A 23792-nucleotide genomic window follows, 5' to 3' on the forward strand; every position below is an offset into this window, starting at 1 on the left:
ACGTGCAGCCCAATATATATCCAGAGAAGAAAAAATCCACTTTTTGCATTGGTTGTTTTGGGCAACTTTGAACTTGCAGTAAAGCCTCGCAATACACCCACAGTAAAGCCTCCAGTTGTTTTAAAACTCCAGTTGTTTTAACACATCCCCACGTCCTTGATTCTCCTTCCCACTGCATTTACTCATCCCTCTCCCCCAGGCTTTGAAACTGGAATTAAACTCAGGTGAGGGGAAAATGGGAGGAGAGGTAGATGCAGGACATGTTAACCATCTCTTCCTCTGACCCACAAGTGTTCCCTTATGAATGCCCCACATTTGTGGTACTGCAGCCAGCACCGGTTTGGAAACCCACATCCTGTGGGCCACCTCCAGCCTCAAGGGCAGGGTGCCTCTGAGTACCAGTTGCAGGGGAGTAATGGCAGGAGAGAGGGCATGCCCTCAACTCCTGTCTGTGGCTTCCAGTGGCATCTGGTGGGCCACTGTGCGAAACAGGATGCTGGACTAGATGGGCCTTGGGCCTGATCCAGCAGGGCTGTTCTTATGTTCTTATAAATGTGTGATTTCACTGTTAGCCACACTGAGACTTTCAAAAACTGTCCAGGAATCCAACACAGGCTTCTAACTATTCGGAACAAGAAATAACTTTGCTTTGTTCTGTCTGGAATTTATTTTTCTTGAAAAATAATTCATTAGCTCTCAGATTTGATTAACTGTAAAGTGAGGTTTAAAACAGCGACACTTTGTTATACTGGATTACTTTGTTTTCCACATTTGCTAGAGAAAAACAGAAATTATGATACTGGTACATAATGTCTGGCTGTAGGTGGCAGCATATACATGCAGAACAGTAATTCTCAAACCAGTGAATTGTTAGTTTGCCATGAGACTTTTCAGTAATTTAAAAAGTAAAGCCTTTTGTGACTCTGAAGTATCTGTCCACAGAGGAGTCTTCCCACTGGATCTCTTTTTGATTGCCTGCTCTGGCCTTGTCTCTTTCCAAACGGCTTCCACTGGAATTTTGCCCCATCAGGTGTTGTTAGATCAGTGCTTTTAACGAAGAAATTGTTTATTGAGACAAAGTGTACACACAATCAAATACGAGCTTAAAATTCATAACATTACAGAAGCATCTCATTCCTGATTCTTAGAGTGCCAAACAGTTTAAAAAAGAATGTACCAACCAGCCTTCCAAACAGAAGAGAAGAGAAAAGGCAGGGGAGCGGGATTATTCAGCCTTCATATACTTGGTTGTTATATTTTTATTTTTATTGACTGGCCAAACTAACTGCATTTGGAATAACTATATTCTATACACAATCAGTATTTCTTACACTTTTTGATAATATCATTCCACTCAGGTTTTCCTGATTTATTATTCCAGAACCTTTTAACTCCAGTCACTTTCAAATATGGTCATAGCTTTAGCTTTTCCATTTTTCATATTGATGGGTGCACTTATTTTCGCCATTAGCACAATGCACCATATCTTCCTATGTGCTTGGCAATATCCTTGAATTCTAGCATTTGGCTATCAGAATTCTTGCTGCCGCCAAACACTTGCCCACTTGCCAAACACTATTTGCTTTCTTTACCAAACTTCTCAAATATTAGACCAGTTTTTTCCAGCCAGCGATTACCCATACCAGTGGTGGTACTTCAGCTAATATTGGGTGGTACCCAGATCAAAAGGTGAAGTGGCTTGGTTGGAAATCTGATGGTTGTTGAAATCCTTGGCAGGAAAAGTCTTATTGGTTGGCACACATGCACAGGAGGCCAAGAAAAGAAGTAGGCATGTACAAAACACAAAGCATTCTGAGTTAAAGAGAAGAGGAAAGGCACAGCTCAAGGTGTAGGTACAACTGAGCACGCGGGGGGGGGGGAGATGCCCCCTAGTCACACATCTCTGGGGGACATCCACGGCTCCCTCCGTCCCTCTAGATTGGGGGTTCTTGCATCCCTGCAGCTGCTGCTCTGGTCTAGGGCATTTCCAGATCACACGCTGCAACAGATTAGGGGTGTGCACGGAACCGGTCTGGCACTGGGGTAGGGGGTTCCAATAAAAACGGGGGGGGGCTTTACTCACCCCTTCCATCTAAGGCACCGTAATTCTTGTAGTAATCGGGCGGCAGGGTGCCGCCGGCTTCAATCTCCGCTGGCGCAGCTCGGGCTCCTCCATTCCTATATGTAATCGGGTGGCAGGATCGCTCCCAGTCCCTGCCGCCCCCTTCAAGCTAAGCCCCCTCGGCTGGCGGCCGCCCCCTGCAGCTTTCCAAAGGTCCCCTGCCTCCCCCTTCTTGCCAAATATCCCCCCATCTCAAGGGGTCGGCAGGAGAACTCTCCTGCCGTCCCTGTTCTCTTTGCTGGCTGAGTTGCAAATGGCTTCCTAGAAGTTGCAACTTCCTAGAAGTTGCTCTTGCTTGTGCAAGCAGAACAGAAGGAGCTGTGCTTCCCCATTGAACTAAATTATCTACTTCTCCATGTCAACTTCTTCAGGACCTGGCATATCCTCCCTAAATGCCTGCCTGAAAGCAGTAATGGGCTGGATGAGGGAGAATAAACTGAAGCTGAATCCAGATAAGATGGAGGTACTTATTGTGCGGGGTCAGAACTCGAGAGACGATTTTGACCTACCTGTTCTAGATGGGGTCACACTTCCCCAAAAGAAACAGGTTCGCAGTCTGGGAGTACTTCTGGATTCACACCTCTCCCTGGTTTCTCAGGTTGAGGCAGTGGCCAGGGGTGCTTTCTATCAGCTGATAGGCCAGCTGCTCCCGTTTCTAGAGATCAATGACCTCAAAACAGTGGTACATTTGTTGGTAACCTCCAGACTTTACTTCTGTAATGCGCTCTATGTGGGGCTGCCTTTGTACGTAGACTGGAAACTTCAATTGGTTCAGAATGTGGCAGCCAGGCTAGTCCCTGGGTCATCTCGGAGAGACCACATTACACCTCTACTGATGGAGTTACACTGGCTGACAATAGGTTTTTGGGCAAAATACAAAGTGCTGGTTATAACTTATAAAGCCCTAAATGGCTTAGGCCCTGGGTATTTGAGAGAACCTCTTCTTCATTATGAGCCCCACTGTCCATTTTGGTTGTCTGTGGAAGTCCATCTCCAGTTGCTGCCAGTTTGTCTGGTGGCCAAACGGAGACAGGCCTTCTCGGTTGCTGCCCCGGGACTATGGAATGTGCTCCCTATTGAGATACGATCCTCCCCATCTTTGACAATTTGTAAAAAACACTTTAAAATCCATCTTTTTACTCAGGCTTTTTCAGCTTCTGGATAATTTATAGGTTTTAATTCTGTGACTGATTTTTAAATTGTTAGTTTTTAATTGCTTTTATGTGTTTTTATATGTGTTTTTAGCTGTTTTGTCATTGTGAACCACCCAGAGACACAGGTTTGGGGCGGTAGACAAGTGTAATAAATAAATAAATAAATAAACTTCTGTGCAATCCCATCTGTTTACTACACGGCAATGGAGCAGTTCATGGGAGAGAGAGAGAACAGTCACTTACTTAAGAGGAAGGCCATGGAACTGACTCATTTACTTCTGAGCAATCCTACTTGTTTACTGCAAGGCAATGGCCCTTTCACCCCTTGTTTACTGCAAGGATGCCCAGTGAACTGAGTCATTTACCAGGAAGTCTGCAAGGTGTTCTCAATGGTGTGTAAGGCTCATTCTGCAGTTCAAGGATTTGTTGATAACTAAAGCCCTTTTCCGTATATGATTTCTCTGGCGGGGGGGGGGGGCGCTTGGGTTCTTGCGCAAGAATAAATCAACGAATTGTTGTTGGTAACATGGTCCTCCCCCTAGAACATAAGAACAGCCCTGCTGGATCAGGCTCAAGGCCCATCTAGTCCAGCATCCTGTTTCGCACAGTGGCCCACCAGATGCCGCTGGAAGTCACAGGCAGGAGTTGAGGGTGTGCCCTCTCTCCTGCCATTACTCCCCTGCAACTGGTACTCAGAGGCATCCTGCCCTTGAGGCTGGAGGTGGCCCACAGCCCTCTGACTAGTAGCCATTGATAGACTTCTCCTCCATGAAGTCATCCAAACCCCTCTTAAAGCCATCCAGGTTGTTGGCCGTCACCACATCCTGTGGCAGAGAGTTCCACAAGTGGATCACGCATTATGTGAAAAAGTACTTCCGTTTGTTGGTCCTAGACCTCCTGGCAACCAATTTCATGGAGTGACCCCTGGTTCTAGTGTTGTGTGAGAGGGATAAGAATCTCTCTCTCTCCACTTTCTCCACGCCATGCATGATTTTATAGACCTCTATCATGTCTCCCCGCAGTCATCTTTTTTCTAAACTAAAAAGCCCAAGGTGTTGTAGTCTTGCCTCATAAGAAAGGTGCTCTAGGCCCCTGATCATCTTGGTTGCCCTCTTCTGTACCTTCTCCAGTTCAACAATGTCCTTTTTAAGATGTGGTGACCAGAATTGTACGCAGTACTCCAAGTGTGGTCGCACCATAGTTTTGTATAAGGGCATTATAATGTTAGCCGTTTTATTTTCAACCCCCTTCCTAATGATCCCTAGCATGGAATTTGCCTTTTTCACAGCTGTCGCACATTGAATCAACACTTTCAACGAGCTGTCAACCACAACCCCAAGATCCATCTCCCGGTCCATCCCATCAGCATATACTTGAAGTTGGGGTTTTTCGTCCCAATGTGCATCACTTTACACTTGCTAACATTGAACTGCATTTGCCATTTTGTTGCCCACTCCCCCAGTTTGGAGAGATCCTTTTGGAGCTGCTCACAATCCGTTTTGGATTTCACTACCTGGAAGAGTTTGGTATCATCTGCAAATTTGGCCACATTGCTGCTTACCCCTGCTTCTAGATCATTTATGAATAAATTAAAATGCACCGGTCCCAGTACAGATCCCTGGGGGACCCCACTTCTTACTTCCCTCCATTATGAAAACTCTCCATTTATACCTACCCTCTGTTTCCTGTCTTTCAACCAGTTAGCAATCCACACATGTACTTGTCCCTTTATCCCATGACAGCTAAGTTTCCTCAGGAGTCTTTGATGAGGAACTTTGTCAAAAGCTTTTTGGAAGTCCAGGTAGACTATGTCAACTGGATCACCTTGATCCACATACTTGTTGACACTCTCAAAGAAGTCCAAAAGGTTGGTGAGGCAAGATTTACCTTTGCGGAAGCCATGCTGGCTCACTCCCAGCAGGGCCTGTTCTTCTAGGTGCTTTACAATTTTATCCTTGAGGATGCTTTCCATCAATTTGCCTGGAACGGACATTAGGCTAAACGGCCTGTAATTTCCCGGATCGCCCCTGGATCCCTTTCTGAAAATCAGTGTTACATTTGCTACTCTCCAGTCCTCTGGTACAGAGCCCGATTTCAGGGATAAGTTAAATATTTTAGCAAGGAGGTCAGCAATTTCACATTTGAGTTCTTTGAGGACTCTTGGATGGATGCCATCAGGCCCTGGTGATTTGTTCACCAGGTGATTGGGGTGGAGAGTGGAGGTTGAGTCTCTGAGTTAGCTGCAGTGCAGTGCAGTGATAAAGATATTTAAGATAACATCTTCTTAGCTATGAGCCACACGGCCCATTGAGATAACCAGGAGAGGTTCGTCTGCAGTTGCCAGGCTCGTCTGGTGGCTGCTCAGGGACAGGCCTTCTCCGTTGCTGCCCTGAGGCTTTGGAACGTGCTCCCTGCTGAAATAAGAGCCTCTCCATCTCTTACAACTTTTTAAAAGGCAGTCAAGACACATTTGTTCACCCAGGCTTTTTTATTAAAGTGAGCCGTCGAGTCGATTTCGACTCCCAGCACCCACAGAGCCCTGTGGTTTTCTTTGGTAGAACACAGGAGGGGTTTACCATTGCCTCCTCCCGTGCAGTAAGAGATGACGCCTTTCAGCATCTTCCTATATTGCTGCTGCCCGATATAGCACCAGCAGGGATTTGAACCGGCAACCTTCTGCTTGTTAATCAAGCATTTCCCTACTGTGCCACTTAACCTGGCTAGGCTTTTAATTAGATACTGTTTTAATAGTTTGATGGTTTTTAATCATTTTAACGTTGTTTTAAGTTTTAAATTGTTGTAATTGTTTTAACCTTTTTACTTTTTTTTATCCAATTCCAAGCCAGGTAGCCAAAACTGAGCAGGGTGACAGGGGAGAAACGAGTGAGGGCTTAGACAGCCATGCTGGACCAAGGTTGCAGGCATTTAAGGAGTGCCTTTAATGTCCCAGCATCTTCTGCAGGATCTCTCTCTCTCTCTCTCTCTCTCTCTCTCTCTCTCTCTCTTTCCTGCTTTTATATCCCAAACTGTCTTTTGCTTTGTGAGACAACTGGATGAAAACTAGCTGTTTAGTTCACAAGGCTCCAGAGGTGGAAGAGGGGGGAAATAAAACACTTTCCCAGCTGATCTATTTAAAACCACAAAAGAGAATTTCCTAAGTGATCTTATTAATACCAGCCCCAGTGTGAGCACTCTTCGACTGCCTGCACTGTTGTGAAACTGCAGGTGGCCTTCCTCTGCCAAATAGGTACAGCAGCACTCTCTCATCCCTTCTGCCCTGTTGCTGCTGCCTGCAAGTGTGGTCAGGCTCTGGAGAAACTGGGGCAGTTGTGGGCATATCTGGGAGCAGGGGAAGCTGAGTCTTATGTTGTCACCATAGCCAAGGTGTCTATTGGTGCTGTGGCCAGGTACACGAGGAGTCAATGCACCCATTACAAGTCACTCATTGCTCTTGAGATTGGGCATAGCAAGAGCCGAGCCAGTCACCTGCTCACCCAGCACGGCAATTCTTTGACAGGCAGTTGGACTAGCCCAGCAACAACCAGCCAGGTAGCAGAATCATATTATGAGGGGAGCAGCTGAATGTTTGTCTGTGGGGTGTGGGGTAATCATATATAGTTCAGGGACACTAGTGGGGAGTGGCACTGGTAGGGAGAAAGGGGAGGTTTTGGAAGGCAAAATTAAAGTTAGTTTCTGTTTCAGTGAAACATGGTGTCCAGGCTCTTTGTTATCTCCACATTGGGGGGGGGGAGAGATAATTCAGCTGAACCGTGTGAACTATGTGAACTCAAATACCTCATGGAAAGGCTTTTCAAATGTAAAAGTCATGATGACAGGAGGCTGCACACTATTCTATCGTTTCAATGGTGTGGAGGGAAGAAGGAAGGAAAGTTTGCCACCTGGTCAGAATCTGAGGGTTTGTTTCCTACTTCTGCACCCTTTCCTCAGGCATTTCAGAAGCCTGGGCCTGCCAGAGGCATGATCTAAAGGGCAAGAGCAAAAGGGCTCTTTGCCTGTGGATCTAAAGCCAGCCCAGCAGAATAAAATCTTAAGTTGAACTTGACGTTTTTAATCTTCTGTATACCAGTCAGTTGACACCAGTGTGGCACCCATGTGATAACTTCTTATTTTATTCCCATTTATTAACTCTGACTCTTTTTAATGCTGTGTTCATGACTCCATTACGATCTGGTGAATGTTCCTCATATTCTGGGTTGTGATTTGACTGCCTCTGTTTAAGCTAATAAAGGTAAACTGTGCCATCAAGTCGGTGTCGACTCCTGGCGACCACAGAGGCCTTTGGTTTTCTTTTGGTAGAATACAGGAGAGGTTCACCATTGCCTCCTCCCACGGAGTATGAGATGATGCCTTTCAGCATCTTCCTATATTGCTGCTACCCAATATAGGCGTTGCCCATAGTCTGGGAAATATTCCAGCGGGGATGTGAACTGACAACCTCTGGCTTTGTAGTCAAGCCATTTCCCCACTGAAAGCTCTGTTTAATGCCATTGTATTCTTTGGTACAAGCCAAGAGGCATTATAAACAGCTACTGAAAACTAAAAAGAGGGAAGCGGATAGAGTTGTGTGGAATCAGTTAATAGAGGCTGCTCAACTTAAAAATTCATCTTTATTCTGGCATATTATTGCATGACAGAGCAGGCGTCCTTTAAGGTCTGGTTGTCAAATAACAGCAGCAGCCTGGGAAGAGCATTTTTGTAAGTTGTATAGGAAATTGGAAGTAAATATTGAGGTTCCAGAGCTAAATGCTGACACCTTAACTGAATGGCCATTGGTACTGTGTGCAGAAAATGCTTCGCTTGTCAAACAATTAAAACCAGGAAAAGCACCTGGTGCTGATTATATATCGGTAGAGTTAATATCTTGCAATTTGGAATGGTGGACCCCTGTATTGGCAGCATTGTTTTCTTATACTGACAGGACAGCATGTGTAGCAAAAGACTGGGGAGTTGCTATCGTGGTCCCCATATATAAGAAGGGAGATTGGAAGCTGCCAGGGAATTACCACCCTATCAGTCTTCTTAGCATAGTGACTAAGCTGTACACTAGACATTTGTATAATCATCTGGTAGATTAGCTTGACACAGAAACAATCCTAGCAGAGGAGCAAATGGTTTCAGGGCAGGTCATTTGGTAGCAGACCCAGCCTTGGTACTTCAACATTTAGCCAAGAAATATACAGGAAAGTCAAATTCTACATTATACACTGTGTTCGTAGATTTTAAATATGCATTTGATTTAATCTCAAGGGAAATACTGTGGGGGAAATTGGTAAGATCATCCACTGATAGGAGGTTGTTACTCTTAATAATTAAGATGCATGAAAATTCAAGAATAAGGGTGCGTTGCAGTAACAAAGTGCATCTTACAAATGAAATCAGAACGAGTAGAGGGATTAGGCAAGGGTGTATTTTTGCCCCAATGTTATTCAATTTCTATATTAATAACTTAGTTACTCAGATGAATAACCAGGATTTTCACCCCCCCTAAGCTGGCCAATAGACACTTGAATATACTCCTATATGCGGATGACATGGTGATTTTATCACGGACCCCAACTGGCCTCAAGAGAGCCCTTAATGCTCTGGTGTCCTACTGTGATTCACAGGCGATCACCATAAATTATGAAAAGACCAAGATGATGGCTTTTGCCAACAAACTTAAGAAGCGGTGTTGGATGTTGAATGGACATAGACTTGAACAGGGATCACAGTTTAAGTATTTGGGTATAGTCTTCCAGACCAATACTAGGAGGAATGCGCACAAGGAATATATAATGCAAAATGCCTCGAGGACAGCAGCTGCTATTAACTCCTTTCATAGGAGGCAAGGTACAGAGTTTGTTCCGGCTGTCCTTAAACTTTTTTCGGCCAAAGTCTGGCCTTTGCTCCTTTATGGAGTGCAGCTAGGTATCTATTCCAACCTTGACAGGCTGGAGGCAATCCAATCAAAGTTTTTGAGAAGTGTGCTCCAACTACCCCGGGGTGTCCCCAATGTATTTCTATGATTGGAAGCGGGCTGGGTTCGGGTGGAGGCAAGTGTTTGGCTGGTAATATTTGAATACTGGCTGAAGTTGATTTTTCAGCCAGTAGGACTAGCACCCTTAGTGTTGAATGATACATATAGGTCTAGGTGGAAATTTATGTGGAGAAGGGGTTGAATTACTATGACTTCTCCAGCGATGCTTTGGTTGTCTTGGGCTATGGGAGAGCGAGATCATGTCTGCACCAACGCATTATGGATATGGAGAAACAGATGGACAGAAGCCAGATAGGGGTTGACACCTATTTAGGTAATCAAACATCACTGTCTGGCCCAGCAAGATACCTTAATAAAATATTAGTACCTAGTTTCCGGAGGGCTCTGACGCTGGCCCAGTGTAATGCCTTAGAAACGGCTGTCTGGGTGGGGAGATACCGTGAGATCCCCTATAAGGAGCGTGTCTGCCCTTGTGGTTCTGGGGAAGTGGAGTCAACGGCCCATGTTATCTTGAATTGCCAGTTTTATCAAACTTTGTGGGAGAGAGATATAAGTCCTTTTTTAACAGCATACCCCAGTTGTTCTGAACAGTTCTATCTGGAATTACTTTTGACAGACCGTTGGGATGCAGTATCTTATAACATGGCGAAGTACTGTTTTCTGGCTAATAAGACTAGGATAAGAAATGTTGAGAAGCGAGATATGGGGTTGGATTGAATTAAATATTATATTATTACAATGCATGGAGCCCTCTGTTTTATGTAATGGATGCACTCGGGTGTTATGGTTCTGTTCTATGTTTCAACAGTTTATTATTTTATTTGACCAAGTTCGCTTTTATGTAAAGCTCGTTTTTATGTAAAGCTTTTGTACTTTGTGTTTTGCTGGTTGAATGATCGTAACAATAAAGATTTGATTTGATATCCCCACTGTGCCAATAGTTGGTTTTAAATGGAAGAATAAAAAAGAGATAGGAAAGGGACCAGCCCAGCTGATACTTGAACGGGAAAATAAAGCTAAATTGATCAGTTATTAAAAGGAAGAATCTGAGCAACTAAAAAATGGAGATTCCTGTGAGAAATGAAGTTCTGGAATCTGATTTAGACCTTGATAAAAATGTGAATACTGCAGCTCGGTCCCCTGTTCTCTCAGAGCTGAACTGGGTCAAATCACCTTATAAGCCTTGTGTTATCATTGCAGGATTGCAGACTCTCTTGCTTGCAAGAACTGTTCAATCTATTTATGACCAATTAAGGGAAATTCAGGTCAAGTTGGATTTGTTTTATCAGTAACTAACTAAGAGGATGGGAAATCTGAACTAATCACTCTAAATCTGAAAATTAAAAACAAGAAAACTTGCTTTTAAATATGATCCATCAGCTAAGTGTTAAATTATTTATGAAGCGAATAATCTTGAAATTAGTTCTCCCATACAATACAATATAGAAATCAAAATTTTCTTACTATATTTCCTTAGAAAGGGTTTATTTCATAATGGAAGCCCTTTTCTAGTGTGGTTCATCATTTGAGTTTTCTCTTGTATGTTGGACCATTGATTTAAACTGTAAAGAAATTCTACAGGATTAATTGTATAGGAAAATATTTTTGTTAAACTTTGCAAGTGCAATTGAGAGTGTGATACAAAGAGAAAAAGATCTGTCTAGTTACAGAGCAGTAGCTAGTCTAGTCTTTGAAGACAGGTTTGTAAAACCTTTATCTATTTCTGTAAGTAATTTAGCTAAACAACCACCTAGCATTATTAACACTATCAAGATTCCTCCTAACATGAAAAGAATGTCACTAATTAATCCAGGTAAGAAGCAATTCTGAGTCCAGAAACAAGTTCTGTCAAAAAGGGTTTTAAGTGATAGATCTTTGCAAATAGAAAGTCCAGAACCTGAAGAACAACAACTATTTCAATCCTTCTCCATCTTGCATTAATTGAACAACAAGCTATTGTAAATAGATCAGTGTCTTTAGGATGTGTTAGTAAATGAAATGAAGAAACAACTGAAGAGGATTGGATCGATGGTTTTTCAGAAAATCCACAAACACATGTAATAGTACATCCACAAATTACCATTGATAAGAATAATGAAGTAAATAGATGTCAGTAGCAATTTTTCTCCAAAGGAAATTGACACAGTATTATTTAATTTAAAATCAATGCTCCTTCAAGAATAGCAGCCAAAGTCCCCAACATAACTAACCAGGTTGAGCTCAACCCCTACGAAATCACTTACTGAAATGAAGTCTCAGAAATCAGAATAAATCCCATAACTCAGAAGAATGGCAGTACCTATGTTAATCAGCTAGGAATAACTGAACCTACACGTAGACAATCTAAGATCCAAAACATATTCCAGTTATTTCTTTTTTCTTTCATGGAATTAGCTGGATGGGCTAATAAGACAGCAGATAATGAAGCCCATCTCACGATGGGTGAGAAGGGCTACCCACTTTTGCGGGGAGGAAGCCTGATAGCACTAACCTCCCCACAGAGAATCACAGCGAGGTCTCTGGGTGTGCAAATCGCCCTCCCAGACGAGTGTTGGCTCTCCTGCGGGCCACCTGTGCCAGAAGGGGTCAGGCACAGGGAAGCACTGCCGCATGGTGTCCCACCCCCAGGGCCCCAATCACGACTGTGCAAGTGCGCTGTGCATTCCTGGGAGCCCCTCTCCCCCCTGAGTTTGTCCGCCGTGGCTGCAAGCAGCTGCAGCAGGCACACGATCAGGTAGCCCGGTGTTTGGGCACACTCGCGGCCAAAACCTGAGTGAAGTGGTGGGCTACGTAAGAGGCCTCACTGCCGCGCCACCACCGGGAGCCGTGTGGCTCCCAGTGGTTCTCACGAGCAGCAAAAACCGGGATGGGCTTCCCTCGCCTGGTCTTTGCTGCTCGTGAGAATAGCTTCAATGAGTTCTTGGAATATATACATCAGTTTGATATATTATGATTTCAAGAAACTTGGGCCCAAAATAGAATAGAATTAAATAGGCATCAGCGTTTGACATTAGAAGCTGTTGCAGCCGAGCAGAAACGTAGACCATGTGGACGACTTGCCAGCATTATCGCTTCTACTTTAAATGCCACACTAGCTTATTTAGGCAGTAGCAATAACTTTTATTGTTAAAATCTATATATTTAATTCTCCTGGGTGTGCCAGGCAAAAATGTGTCCTGGCAGCCCAGCTGACCCAGGAGAACGGCGGCGGCGGCCGTCGGCCCGGGCCCACTAATTAGACATATTTCTCTGGTTATTAGTTATATCTCTCCAACCTGCCAATTCAAAAAATTGTAAGGTGACCTGCTGGACTAATCAAGAACAATGTCTATTGAAGTCAGGAATTCAACACCCATCAGCTTACGTGGTAATGGCTGGAGATTTCAATGCTTGAACTGATTATATCTTTTATTCCTCTAAGTCTAATAAACCAGGAGGAAATGATGAGGACTTTGGAGTAAAGCTGAGTAACTCTAAAGACAATATTATCAATGCTGCAGGTTTTAAATGATTTCAGTTTAAATTGAGGAGACACTTGAGACACTTACATGGCTCCACTTGTGGAGATCTTACCGGCATATATACCTACAGCACTCTAGCAGGAAGTTGAACTATTGATGAGATATTAATCTCCAAGTCAAACGACTGTCAATAGCTTTACAATAAGTACCCAGGTCTTTAGTGACCATCAGCAGACCATTGGAATTAAGAATGAACGTGCCGGTCTTCCCTTTGCACAAAACGTATTGTGAGCCTATCTTAAAGCTCTTGAAAATTTCAATTCAAGGAGACTTAGGTGGTCATTTAAACTTGACAATATGCTCTACTAAAATGTCCTGATCTTTTATCATTAAAGCCATAGAAAGTGATTCATTAGTATCAGCATTAGTAGCTTATGACTCCGTGATTGTAGTTCTCTATAAACATTTGACTATTACCCAGTCAATTGGATGTTTCAACTCAATAAGGGGAAATCGTTAGTTTGATAGAGATTGAGGCGGGTCTCACGGGGAGAGCGGGCTTAAGCCACTCTCCCCGCAGATGATGAGGGAAGCAGCCCTGGGCGGCCGAACCAATTGCCGGTTCCATCACGGAACTGGCAAGGGATCGGGGGCCACACGGCGCCATGTGAGCGCACAGGGCATGATGGAGAGACCCCTGAGCCGGGAGGCTGCATTAGGCTCCCCACCGGGGGTCTACTTGTGTCTTGCCGCAGTGCAGATCCGTGCCATGGCAACACACAACCAAAATACCTGGGTTAGCGGAGCGCTCGCTCCGCTAATCTGGGCTAAGGGGAGGGCTGCCTCATTGTATAAAACTGAAGAGGAATGTTCATAATCAATATTAGCAATACAGAGCTTCTAGTGTCAAAGTATTACCACATACCTATGTTCAGCTGAGGAATAATTATAAGAATCTCTTAACCAAGAAAGAAAACAGCAGAAAAAAACAGCTGGCAAATATTGAAAATGCATTAGGGTAACCTTGTCCCCAATAAGGAGGTTCGTTCCTGGGCAGATGGAGCCCAATAATCATCAGCCCAGATGAGATAACAAGATCAAAGGTTTATTTACTCTCAAGTAGTAATGGTATTGTTTGGCTCATGCTCAAAACAAGACAAAGGACCATACAGAGAGCATACATTTTATACTCTTAAATAATTGTTCTCCAGAACAACATGTTGTTCAACTACATAGCAAATACGTCATCATGACTTGCTAAGATTAGGGAATAAACCACAAACATGCACGCAGGCAGACAGACAGCCTTATCTTAAAATTGTTCTACATTCTAAATCCATGGTCACTCTAACTCAGGGATTCTCAAACTTGGGTCCCCAGATGTTATTGGACTTCAACTCCCATAATTCCCAACTAAAGGCCACTGGGGCTGGGGATTATGGGAGTTGAAGTCCAATAACATCTGGGGACCCAAGTTTGAGAATCCCTGCTCTAACCTGTGGGGGATGGAAAACTACTAGAGGGAATACACAGTAGTAAGCATCCTTCTAGCAGAGCAGATCCTTGAGTCTAGTTAAACATAATGGCGTTGCTTATGTCAAGCTGTGAACTTCTATACATTTCTGATTTACTATACATCAACAATATATAAGAACAGTAAAGTGTTGGCAAATGATCACAGCAACACTTATTGGTTATGACATAGCAAACGATTCCTGAAATCACATGGGAACATTTCCCCCCACTTTTAATGGTTCTGCAAGAGAATTAAAGGTAAAATGTGCCATCCAGCCGGATCCCTATACAGAATGTTAAATCAGAGTTCCCCACTGAAGGGTTGCCTGAGTAGAAACCAGTCTCAGAGCCGGAGATATTCAATTTTATAGCACAGTTAAAATCTGAGAAGGCTCCAGGTCAATTCCTTCTGAATTGTTCAAATCTAATGTTCACTGGTGAGTAAAACCTCTCACTTCATTGTTCACCCTATTGATAATTTTGGCTGTATTCCCCAAAGCTGGCTTAAAACACTTTATAAACAAGTTGATCTAGCAAGAACTAATCAGCCTACTTTCCTTTCACTGTCTCCTCATCTGGACTAAATTTGGTGCAAATCAAGGTCCACAAGTTCGATCTCTTGCGCCTCAAATGTTCATATGTCCGCTATCTTGGATTGGAGTGGATGTCATCTCTACAAACTGCACCATTGAGGTGTCCCTGTGTGTCACTCACTACAGCTGTTCAAATTTGGTTCAAATCGGCTAGACAGTCCTCAAGTTAGTGCACTTGCGACTCAAAAGTTTATGCATCTGCCATCTTGGATCGGGGTGGGAGATATCACGACAAACTACCCAGTCAACCAGATAGCCATTGAGGTGTCTCTATGTGTCACTCACTGCAACTGTGCCTAATTTGGCTTAAATTGGTTAGACAGCCCACAAATTAGCCCGCTTGCACCTAAGAAGTTCACGTGGCCACCATCTTGAATTGGGGTGGATGACATCATCACACAACACACCATTATTTATTTATTTATTTATTTATTTATTTATTTGCTTTCTATACCATTTGGAAATCCCTATGTGTCTCTACATCTGTAGCAAATTTGGTTCAAATTGGTTGGGGTTCACAAGTTAGCTCACTTGAGTATCAAAGCTTTATGCTTCCACCATCTTGGGTCAGGGTGGATAGCATCATCACAAATTACACCACTGAGGTGTCCCTATGTATCACTCACTACAACTGTACGTAATTTGGTTCAGATCAGTTAGATAGTATACGTTAGCCCACTTGAACCTCAGATGTTCACGTGTCCACCCCGGACAAATTGGATTGGGGTAGATGACATCATCACAAACTATGCCACTGAGGTGTCCCAATGTGTCCCTACAGCTGCAGCAAATTTGGTTCAAATCAGTTAAGCGGTCCACAAGTTAGCCCCCTTCGGCCTCAAAAGTTTATGTGTCTGCCATCTTAAATCGGCTTGGATGACATCATAACAAGTTTTGCCATCAAGGTGTCTGTTTGCGTCACTCACTGCAAACATACCCAATTTGGTTCAAATAGGTTAGGCAGTCCACAAAGTAGTGCACTTGTGTTTCAGATGTTCATGTGGCCGCCATCTTGAATTAAAGTGAATGACATCACCACACACCACACCATTAGGGCATGCCTATGTGTCCCTACAGCTGTAGTAAATTTGGTTCAAATCGGTTAAGTGGTTCACAAGTTAGCCCACTTGTGCCTAAAAGTTAGTGCATCCGCCATCTTGGATCAGCGTAGATGACATCATCACAAACAATGCCCTTGAGGTTTTCTTATGCGTCACTCACTGCAACTGTACCTAATTTGGTTTAAATTGGTTAGACAGTCTACAAATTAGACCACTTGCTCCTCAGATGTTCACGTGGCTGCCATTAATAATAATAATAATAATAATAATAATAATAATAATAATAATAATAATAATAATAGTAGTAGTAGTAGTAGTTATTATTATGCATATTTTTATACTGCCCAAAACTTACGTCTCTGGGCAGTTTACAGCAAGATTAAAAAGAAAAACATTAATTAAAAACAAAAATTAAAAGCCAGAAATTTAAAACACAATTTAAAATTTTAAAACAATATTCTAAAAGCAACATTACAACAATCAAAACAATATCAGTTAAAAGCCTGGGTGAACAGATGTGTCTTTAAAGACTTTTAAAAAGTTGTCAGAAATTGGGAGGCTCTTATTTCATCAGGGAGCGTATCCCAAAGCTTCGGGGCAGCAACGGAGAAGGTCCGTCCCTGAGTAGCCACCAGACGAGCCAGTGGCAAATGAAGACAGACCTCTCCTGATGATCTCAACAGGCGGTGGGGTTCATGACGAAGAAGACGTTCTCTTAAATACCCAGGGCCCAAGCTGTTTAGGGATTTATAGGTTATGACCAACACCTTGTATTTTGCCCGGAAACATATCGGCAGCCAGTGTAAGTCCTTCACATGCGAGTAATATGGTCTCTCCTAGATGACCCAGAGACCAGCCTGGCTGCCACATTCTGGATCAACTGTAGTTTCCGGACTACGTACAAGGGCAGCCCCACATAGAACGCATTGCACTAATCCAGTCTGGAGGTTACCAGCAGATGTACTACTGTTTTGAGGTCGTCTATCTCAAGAAATGGACGCAGCTGGCATATCAGCCAAAGCTGATAGAAGGCACTCCTGGCCACTGCCACAACCTGGGACACCAAGGAGAGACTTGGATCCAGAAGCACCCCTAGACTGCGTACTTGTTTCTTCTAGGGAAGTATGACCCCCATCCAGAACAGGCAGATCAAAATCGTCTCTTGAGTTCTGGCCCTGCACAATGAGTACCTCCATCTTATCTGGATTCAGTCTCAGTTTGTTATCCTTCATCCAGCCCATTACCGCCTCCAGGCAGGCATTTAGGGAGGTTATGCCCTCTCCCGATGATGCCGACATGGAGATATAGATTTGGGTGTCATCAGCATACTGATAGCACCCTGAACCAAATCTCCTGATGATCTCTCCCAGCGGTTTCATGTAGATGTTAAACAACATCAGAGACAATACGGAGCCCCGAGGGACACCGTACTGAAGTTCAGATTTTGAGAAACAACAGTCTCCAAGAGACACCATCTGGAACCTGCCCGAGAGGTAGGAGTGGAACCACTGCAGAGCAGTGCCTCCCACCCCCAACCCCCTCAGATGCTCCAGAAGGATACTATGGTCGATAGTATCGAAAGCCGCCGAGAAGTCCAAAAGGACCAACAGAGTCACACTTCCTCTGTCCATTCCCAATTGGAGATCATCCATCAGGCCGACCAAGGCAGTCTCCACCCCATAGCCAGCTGGAAGCCAGTTTGAAATGAGTCTAGATAATCAGTTTCCTCCAAGACCGTCTGGAGCTGGGAGGCCAGCACCCTCTCAATCACCTTGCCCAGCCACAGAAGGTTGGAGACAGGCCTGTAGTTACTCAGCTCTGAGGGATCCAAGGTAGGCTTCTTCAGAAGCGGTCTAATAATTGCCTCCTTAAGACTAGAAGGCATCCGACCTTCCCTCACAGATGCATTTATGATCTCTACCAGCCTTCTACAACAACCCACCTGGGTGGTTGGGCTGCAGTGTTCCAATCAGTTTGTCCACATCCTCAGGAGTCACAAACTGGAACTGATCCAACCTAACCACGTAAGAGGAGTCGCTGGATACCTCCACAGCAGATACTGAAGTAAGTGTGGAGACAAAATCCAAGTCGGCCCGAATACGATAGATTTTTTCCATAAAATATTCATCAAACACATCACAGCGGGTAATCAATGGTTCCAGATTCTGATTCAAGGGAGGAGGGGGACTCACTAGCCCTCTCACAACCCTGAACAACTCCGCCGGACATGAACTTGCAGAGGCAATATTGGTAGAAAAGAATCGCTTCCTTGCCGCACGTATCACCTGAGCATAGGTCTTCAAATGAGTTCTATGTTGCAATCTGTCGGATTCAAGCCGAGTCTTTCTCCACCTGCGCTCTAGTCGTCTACCTCGCTGCTTCAGCCCCTGTAGTTCTTTCATATAACAAAGGGCCAGTTTTGAAGTGGGTTGGAGAGGACGCTTAGGAGTGATCATGTCTACCGCCCCGGTGAGTTTGCTGTTCCAGTTCTCCACTAGGACATCAACAGGATCGCCGGCAAAGCCAACACTGAATCCCTCCAAGGCTTCTTGAAATCCTATGGGATCCAATAACCTTCTTGGGCGGACCATCCTAATAGGTCCCTCGCCCCTGCAAAGGTGGGGTGTGACTTTGAGTCCAACCTTAACCAGATGGTGGTCCATCTATGACAATGGGGAAATCACAGGAGTCCCCACCCACGGAACACCACCCTGATCAGAGTGAAAGACCAAATCATGCGTGTGACCTGCAGTGTGCGTCGGTCTCGAGGCCACCTGAGATAGGCCCAAAGTCATCATGGCCGCTATGAACCGCTGAGCCACCCCGGACAAATTGGTCCTGAAATGAACATTGAAGTCGCCCAGCACCACAAGTCTAGGCGACTCCAACACAAAACCCTAATTGGAGTGGATGACATCATCCATTCATTCATTCATTCATTCATTCATCCGATTTCTATACCGGCCTTCCAAAAATGGCTCAGGGAGTTTTACATGGAGAAATAACAAAAAAATAAGATGGAACCCTGTCCCCGAAGGGCTCACAATCTAAAAAGCAACACAAGATAGACACCAGCAACAGTCACTGGAGGTACTGTGCTGGGGTGAATAGGGGCAGTAACTTTCCTCCTGCTAAATAAAGAGAATCACCACATTAAAATGTGCCTCTTTGCCACGTTAGCAGGGGGATGCCATTTGGAAATCCCTGTGTCTCAACAGCTGTAGCAAATTTGGTTCAAAGCGGTTAGGCGGTTCACAAGTTAGCCCAAATGCGCCTAAAGGTTTACGTGTCCACCATCTTGGATTGGGGTGGATGACATCATCACAGACTATGCCGTTGGGGTGTTCCTATGTGTCCCTACAACTCTACCCAATCTGGTTCATATTGGTCCAGGTGTTGCAAAGTTGATGGGGGGCGGGAGCACACGGATGGACAAACACACGGACAAACACACAGACACAGACATAGAATGTCGGGTGATGTCATAAGCCTACTGGAAAGTAGGCTAAAAAGGTTTTAAACTAGATCCTTCAAATTATAGACCTATAAGTCTCCTGTCAATAACTGGCAATCTGTTAGAGATTCAGCTCCGCATGGCATCAACCTTTTGCACCAGTAACCCTAATGACAACTAGGGCATTGGGAGCAGAGATAGTCAGTTAGGGTCTCCTACTCTTTCCTGATGATCTCTGCCACTATGACCCCTCAGTTGATTGAATGTACTCAGAAACTTCCTGGGAGTGACTTCCTCCTTCTCCACAGAATGCTTCTAGCTTGCTCGCTCAGCACCATGTTTCTATAGGTCTCTCATTGACCAACATGTAGCCAGAACCTACACATAGGTTCATTTCATTGTAGGTCATTTCCTCCAACACAAACTCTATGCCATACATCTTAATTAAAAATTAGTTGAGGGGTGAAGTGAATAACATCTTTAGTACTGAACAAACTGCATTCTGAAGGGGCCACTCCACTTTAGATCATGCTACTGAGCAGTTCTGGAATGTAGGGGGTTGCCCTCAACCCATATTAGCATGCTGGTGTCTACCTTATTTTCCTGTTTAAATTGTGAGCCCTTTGAGGACAGGAAGCCATCTTAATTAAAAATAAATAAATCTGTGTAAACCACTTTGAGAACTTTAGTAGAAAAGTGGTATATAAGTAGTAGTAGTAATAGCAGCAGCACACTTGAACTTGCTTGTGTGAGTTGGGGGCTCAGGTACTTTTATTTCAGGCATCCAGCCTGCCTGGAACTGCTGGTGGTAGCAGTGAAAACCCTTCTTGGAGGAATCTGGGGGTGTAAAGGCTTGGAAAGTAACATTTCTCACATGGCTGTTGCTGGTGTTTCATTTGTGTTTATTCTTAGATTGTGAGCCCTTTGTAGACAGGGAGCCATTTTCTCAATTATTTTGTTATGTAAACTTTTCTGTGCTCAAGTTAATTCTCAACTCTCGGTGGAAAAGGAAAGCTATTACCATGTTACATTCATAAGAGGGTTGCACAATGCTGCATATAGCTTGAATCTGCTATAAGTGGCACTAATCGTATGCCCCAGAGGGAAGGCAAAACAAAGTAATGCCATGCAAATAGGTGTTGTGGCCTTGTCAGTCCATTAGCACTACTTTGAAATGCCAACTTAGAATTGTGGGTAGGCCAGTTAGCCAGGGCTGGTGCCAGACTATTTTGCAACCCCTCTGAGGTCTGCACTCTGCGCCCCTCTGAGTTCTGCGCCCTAAGCGGCTCCCTAGTTGGCCTGATGGTAACACCGGCCCTGCAGTTAGCACTGAGGAGTGACTTTTAAAAATTGGACAATCTGGGCAGGAGCCCAAAACTGCCTCCAAAAATTAAGAGAGAGGGTTTTCTGATTCCTTCTCATTCTTATTTCTCTAGTCATAAGTCTAAAGTATTTTGGTTATCATGGTTATGGACAGAGGCGCTCTTACCCCTGGACTTCCGGGCTGAAGTCCAGGGCCTCCAATCCCCTTGGGGGTCCCCAAATCCTTTTTAGTCTGTCCCAGGTAGTGTGGTCACGCTAAAAGTGTGTGTGAAAAACTGTTTGTGTGTGTGGGAGAGGCCTTCAAAAACCTTTAGGTCCATGCTCCAAAATTCCCTAGGTGGTGCATTATTGACCCGGTTGTCCAAGAGCCATTCAAAACGTATCTAGCAAATCAGAAGTAAATTCAGAGGCTCAACATAGATTAAAAGCCACTCAGAGAAACGTCGCACTGGGATTCAGGAGGAACAATGGCCCATTAGGACATGACCTCCCTTGTTACACCTCCCCTTTGCTCACTCATCGGTCACATGAGCAGAGGTGCTTTCTGGGAGCAGAAGCATATGCTTTTCTCTGCCGTGTTATAGTGTTCTATATTGACATATACAACATATATAGTTGTATACAGAGTTTAGTATATTGACAAAAAGAGAGAGAAAGAAAGCGTGCATACGTGCATCTGTGTTTGTGCTTAGGCTTTCTGTTAGTGAGAGAAACAAAGGGAGCAAGATGTAAGTAGGATTTCATAGAGGTTTCTACTTCCTGATTCTATCATTCTCTTTGCGATTTCAGGACAGCCTTGGGGCTTCCTCTTCTCTATCTAAGGCAAGCATCTTTTAAATAGAGATTGTCCTCAGGACATGCTCTGATGCTTCAATACACCTGTGTGTGTATCTTCATTGGTCCAGGTGCTGGACCATTCATTTGACCCTTTTAAGCAAAGGCTAGTGCCACCTACTGGCTGGACATATTAGAGCAACATTTCCAAACAGGTGGCCCAAGCTCAGTCTAGGGGCAAAGAGCAGGAGGACCCTGCAAGCCCCACCTCTCATCTTCTTTCCACTCGGTTCTAGGCTGCAAAGGCTGCGGACCTTCCTGCGCAAGCGGAGGCCCAAGTCTGGTCCACCAGAAGGAAGCAGCAAAAGAAAAGAAGAGGGTGCCACAGTTCCCATGGCTGCTCATCCCAAGAGCTGGCACTTGATAGCCTGCTGCAGAAAGCCAAGAGACCACCAGGAACCTGAACAGCAGGGGAGTTTTGGCATCAGCACTCCATCAGCCCCTCCCAGAACCAAATGGTACCATCTGTGCAGGCAGAGGGAGGCTGTCACTGTCAAGGATGGGGGAGAAGCACACAAACTCTGGCAGTGCTTCAGATTCCCAAACAAGCACTCCGAGAATCATAAGCTGCCAGAGACTCAGGTGAAGGAAGAGAAACCACCAAAGTCAGTGGACAGCTCAACAGAGAGTGTCTGAATATGGGAAGAAATGGGCCACACAAAAACAGGCAAAACTCCAGAGCACTTGGAAACCAGTCTGGAGGTGAGGAGATGCTCAGGATTGGGGGGGGGGGGATTTAGGGGTTGGGAATGGAGAATCTTAGAAATTGAGGCCAATAGGTGAGGATGGGAGGCAGAGCAGCTTCGCCGGTCGCTATACTCTTCCTAAACAAAGAGGGTTCCAGTGAGAAGAAACTGGGTCCTTTTTGGAGGAAGGACACAGATGGGTGCATTAATATGTATGCACATTCTTCCTGTTCTTTCCCCCATATTCATCAGTGAGCAGTATGCACTGCTCTCTCGTCTCCTCGGACGAACCAGAGCTGGAGGACCTAAAACTGGGTGAGGAGCTCATGGTGGACCGCTCCACACAGACGGTCTGGGAAGACCTGAGCGATACTGAGAGGGAAAGCTCCAGAGCACTTGGAAACCAGTCTGGAGGTGAGGAGATGCTCATGATTGGGGGGGATTTAGGGGTTGAGAATCTTAGAAATTGAGGCCAATAGGTGAGGATGGGAGGCAGAGCAGGTTCCAAGGTAACTATACTCTTCCTAAACAAAGAGGGTTTCAGTGAGAAGAAACTGGGTCCTTTTTGGAAGAAGGACACAGATGGGTGCATTAATATGTCTGCACATTCTTCCTGTTCTTTCCCCCAGATTCATTAGTCAGCAGCATGCACTGCTCCCTTTTCTCCTCCAGCTCCTACCAGTCTGAGTTGGAGGACTGCAAAGTGGATGAGGATCTCATCGAAATCATCCACAGGCATATGGAGGACAGAGAGGAGGTACAAAACCCCACATCCCAGGTGCTTCCTCCACAGGTTGCTTCCATATTCTGGACCTTTACCTTTCCAAATGCTTTTCTGCCATCAGATGGAAGGGAGGGGAGGTGGGCACGAACGGTGGTTCCACATGACATGTCATATAGGACTGTCACGGTGATATTCCCTGTGAAAATCAGCAATGCCTCTCCCTACCGTCATGTTCTTACTGCATGATGATACTCAGAATTAAGCCCCATTCAGCACCTGCTCCTTTATTTCATTTCTGCCTCCTCAGTCCTCACCTCACTCCTTTCTTTCCAAGTGGCTTCTGCAACTTGGGCTGATTCAGAGGCACACAAGTGAACAGGAAACAACTGAGACAAGGGGCAGAAGCGGAGAACAGAAGCCTATTTAAGGATTTCCTTTAAGGGACGCTAGTCCTGGGAAGCCTCCAGAGTGCCCTGCCTGGATATTCTGGCTCTGTCCTTGCATTTTAACTCCCAAATTGCACCACAAAGAGGGTGTGGAAAAAGACAAGAGGGCATCATTGAAAATACGGGAAAGTGCTGGGTTGCCCTGCCCTCCGTGTCATCTGGATCCCCTGAAAACACTAAGTGGATGAAATGTGTGCCTCTGGGGGGAAATGACTGGAGCAGAAGCAGCCACGGAACCCAGAACAGTTTGCATGGTGGCCTACGGATCCCACCCCTTTTGATTCCATCCCCTTTTCAGTTCCGCCCTCTCTCTGTGCACTAGCACTCTTGGCAGCAAAGTTACTCCCAGGCAGAGGCGTAACTAGGGAAAACTGTGCCTGGGGCAAGCACTGAAATGGCGCCCCCCGCCCCCCCCCCAACA

General features: G+C 44.8%; 1 protein-coding gene across 1 annotated transcript in view; it reads right to left on the reverse strand.

Annotated features, from left to right (window-relative positions):
- Positions 1-654: 654 nt before the first annotated feature.
- Positions 655-23792, reverse strand: part of LOC128339987 (uncharacterized) — a 130536-nt gene continuing 107398 nt past the window's right edge. Inside the window, exon 3 of the transcript XR_008313380.1 lies at positions 655-1047. The gene's annotated coding sequence lies outside the window, so the exon portion shown is untranslated. The remainder of the gene's footprint in view (positions 1048-23792) is intronic.

The sequence above is a fragment of the Hemicordylus capensis genome, chromosome 1 (genome assembly GCF_027244095.1).
Source record: "Hemicordylus capensis ecotype Gifberg chromosome 1, rHemCap1.1.pri, whole genome shotgun sequence".
NCBI classification, from domain to species: Eukaryota; Metazoa; Chordata; class Lepidosauria; order Squamata; family Cordylidae; genus Hemicordylus; species Hemicordylus capensis.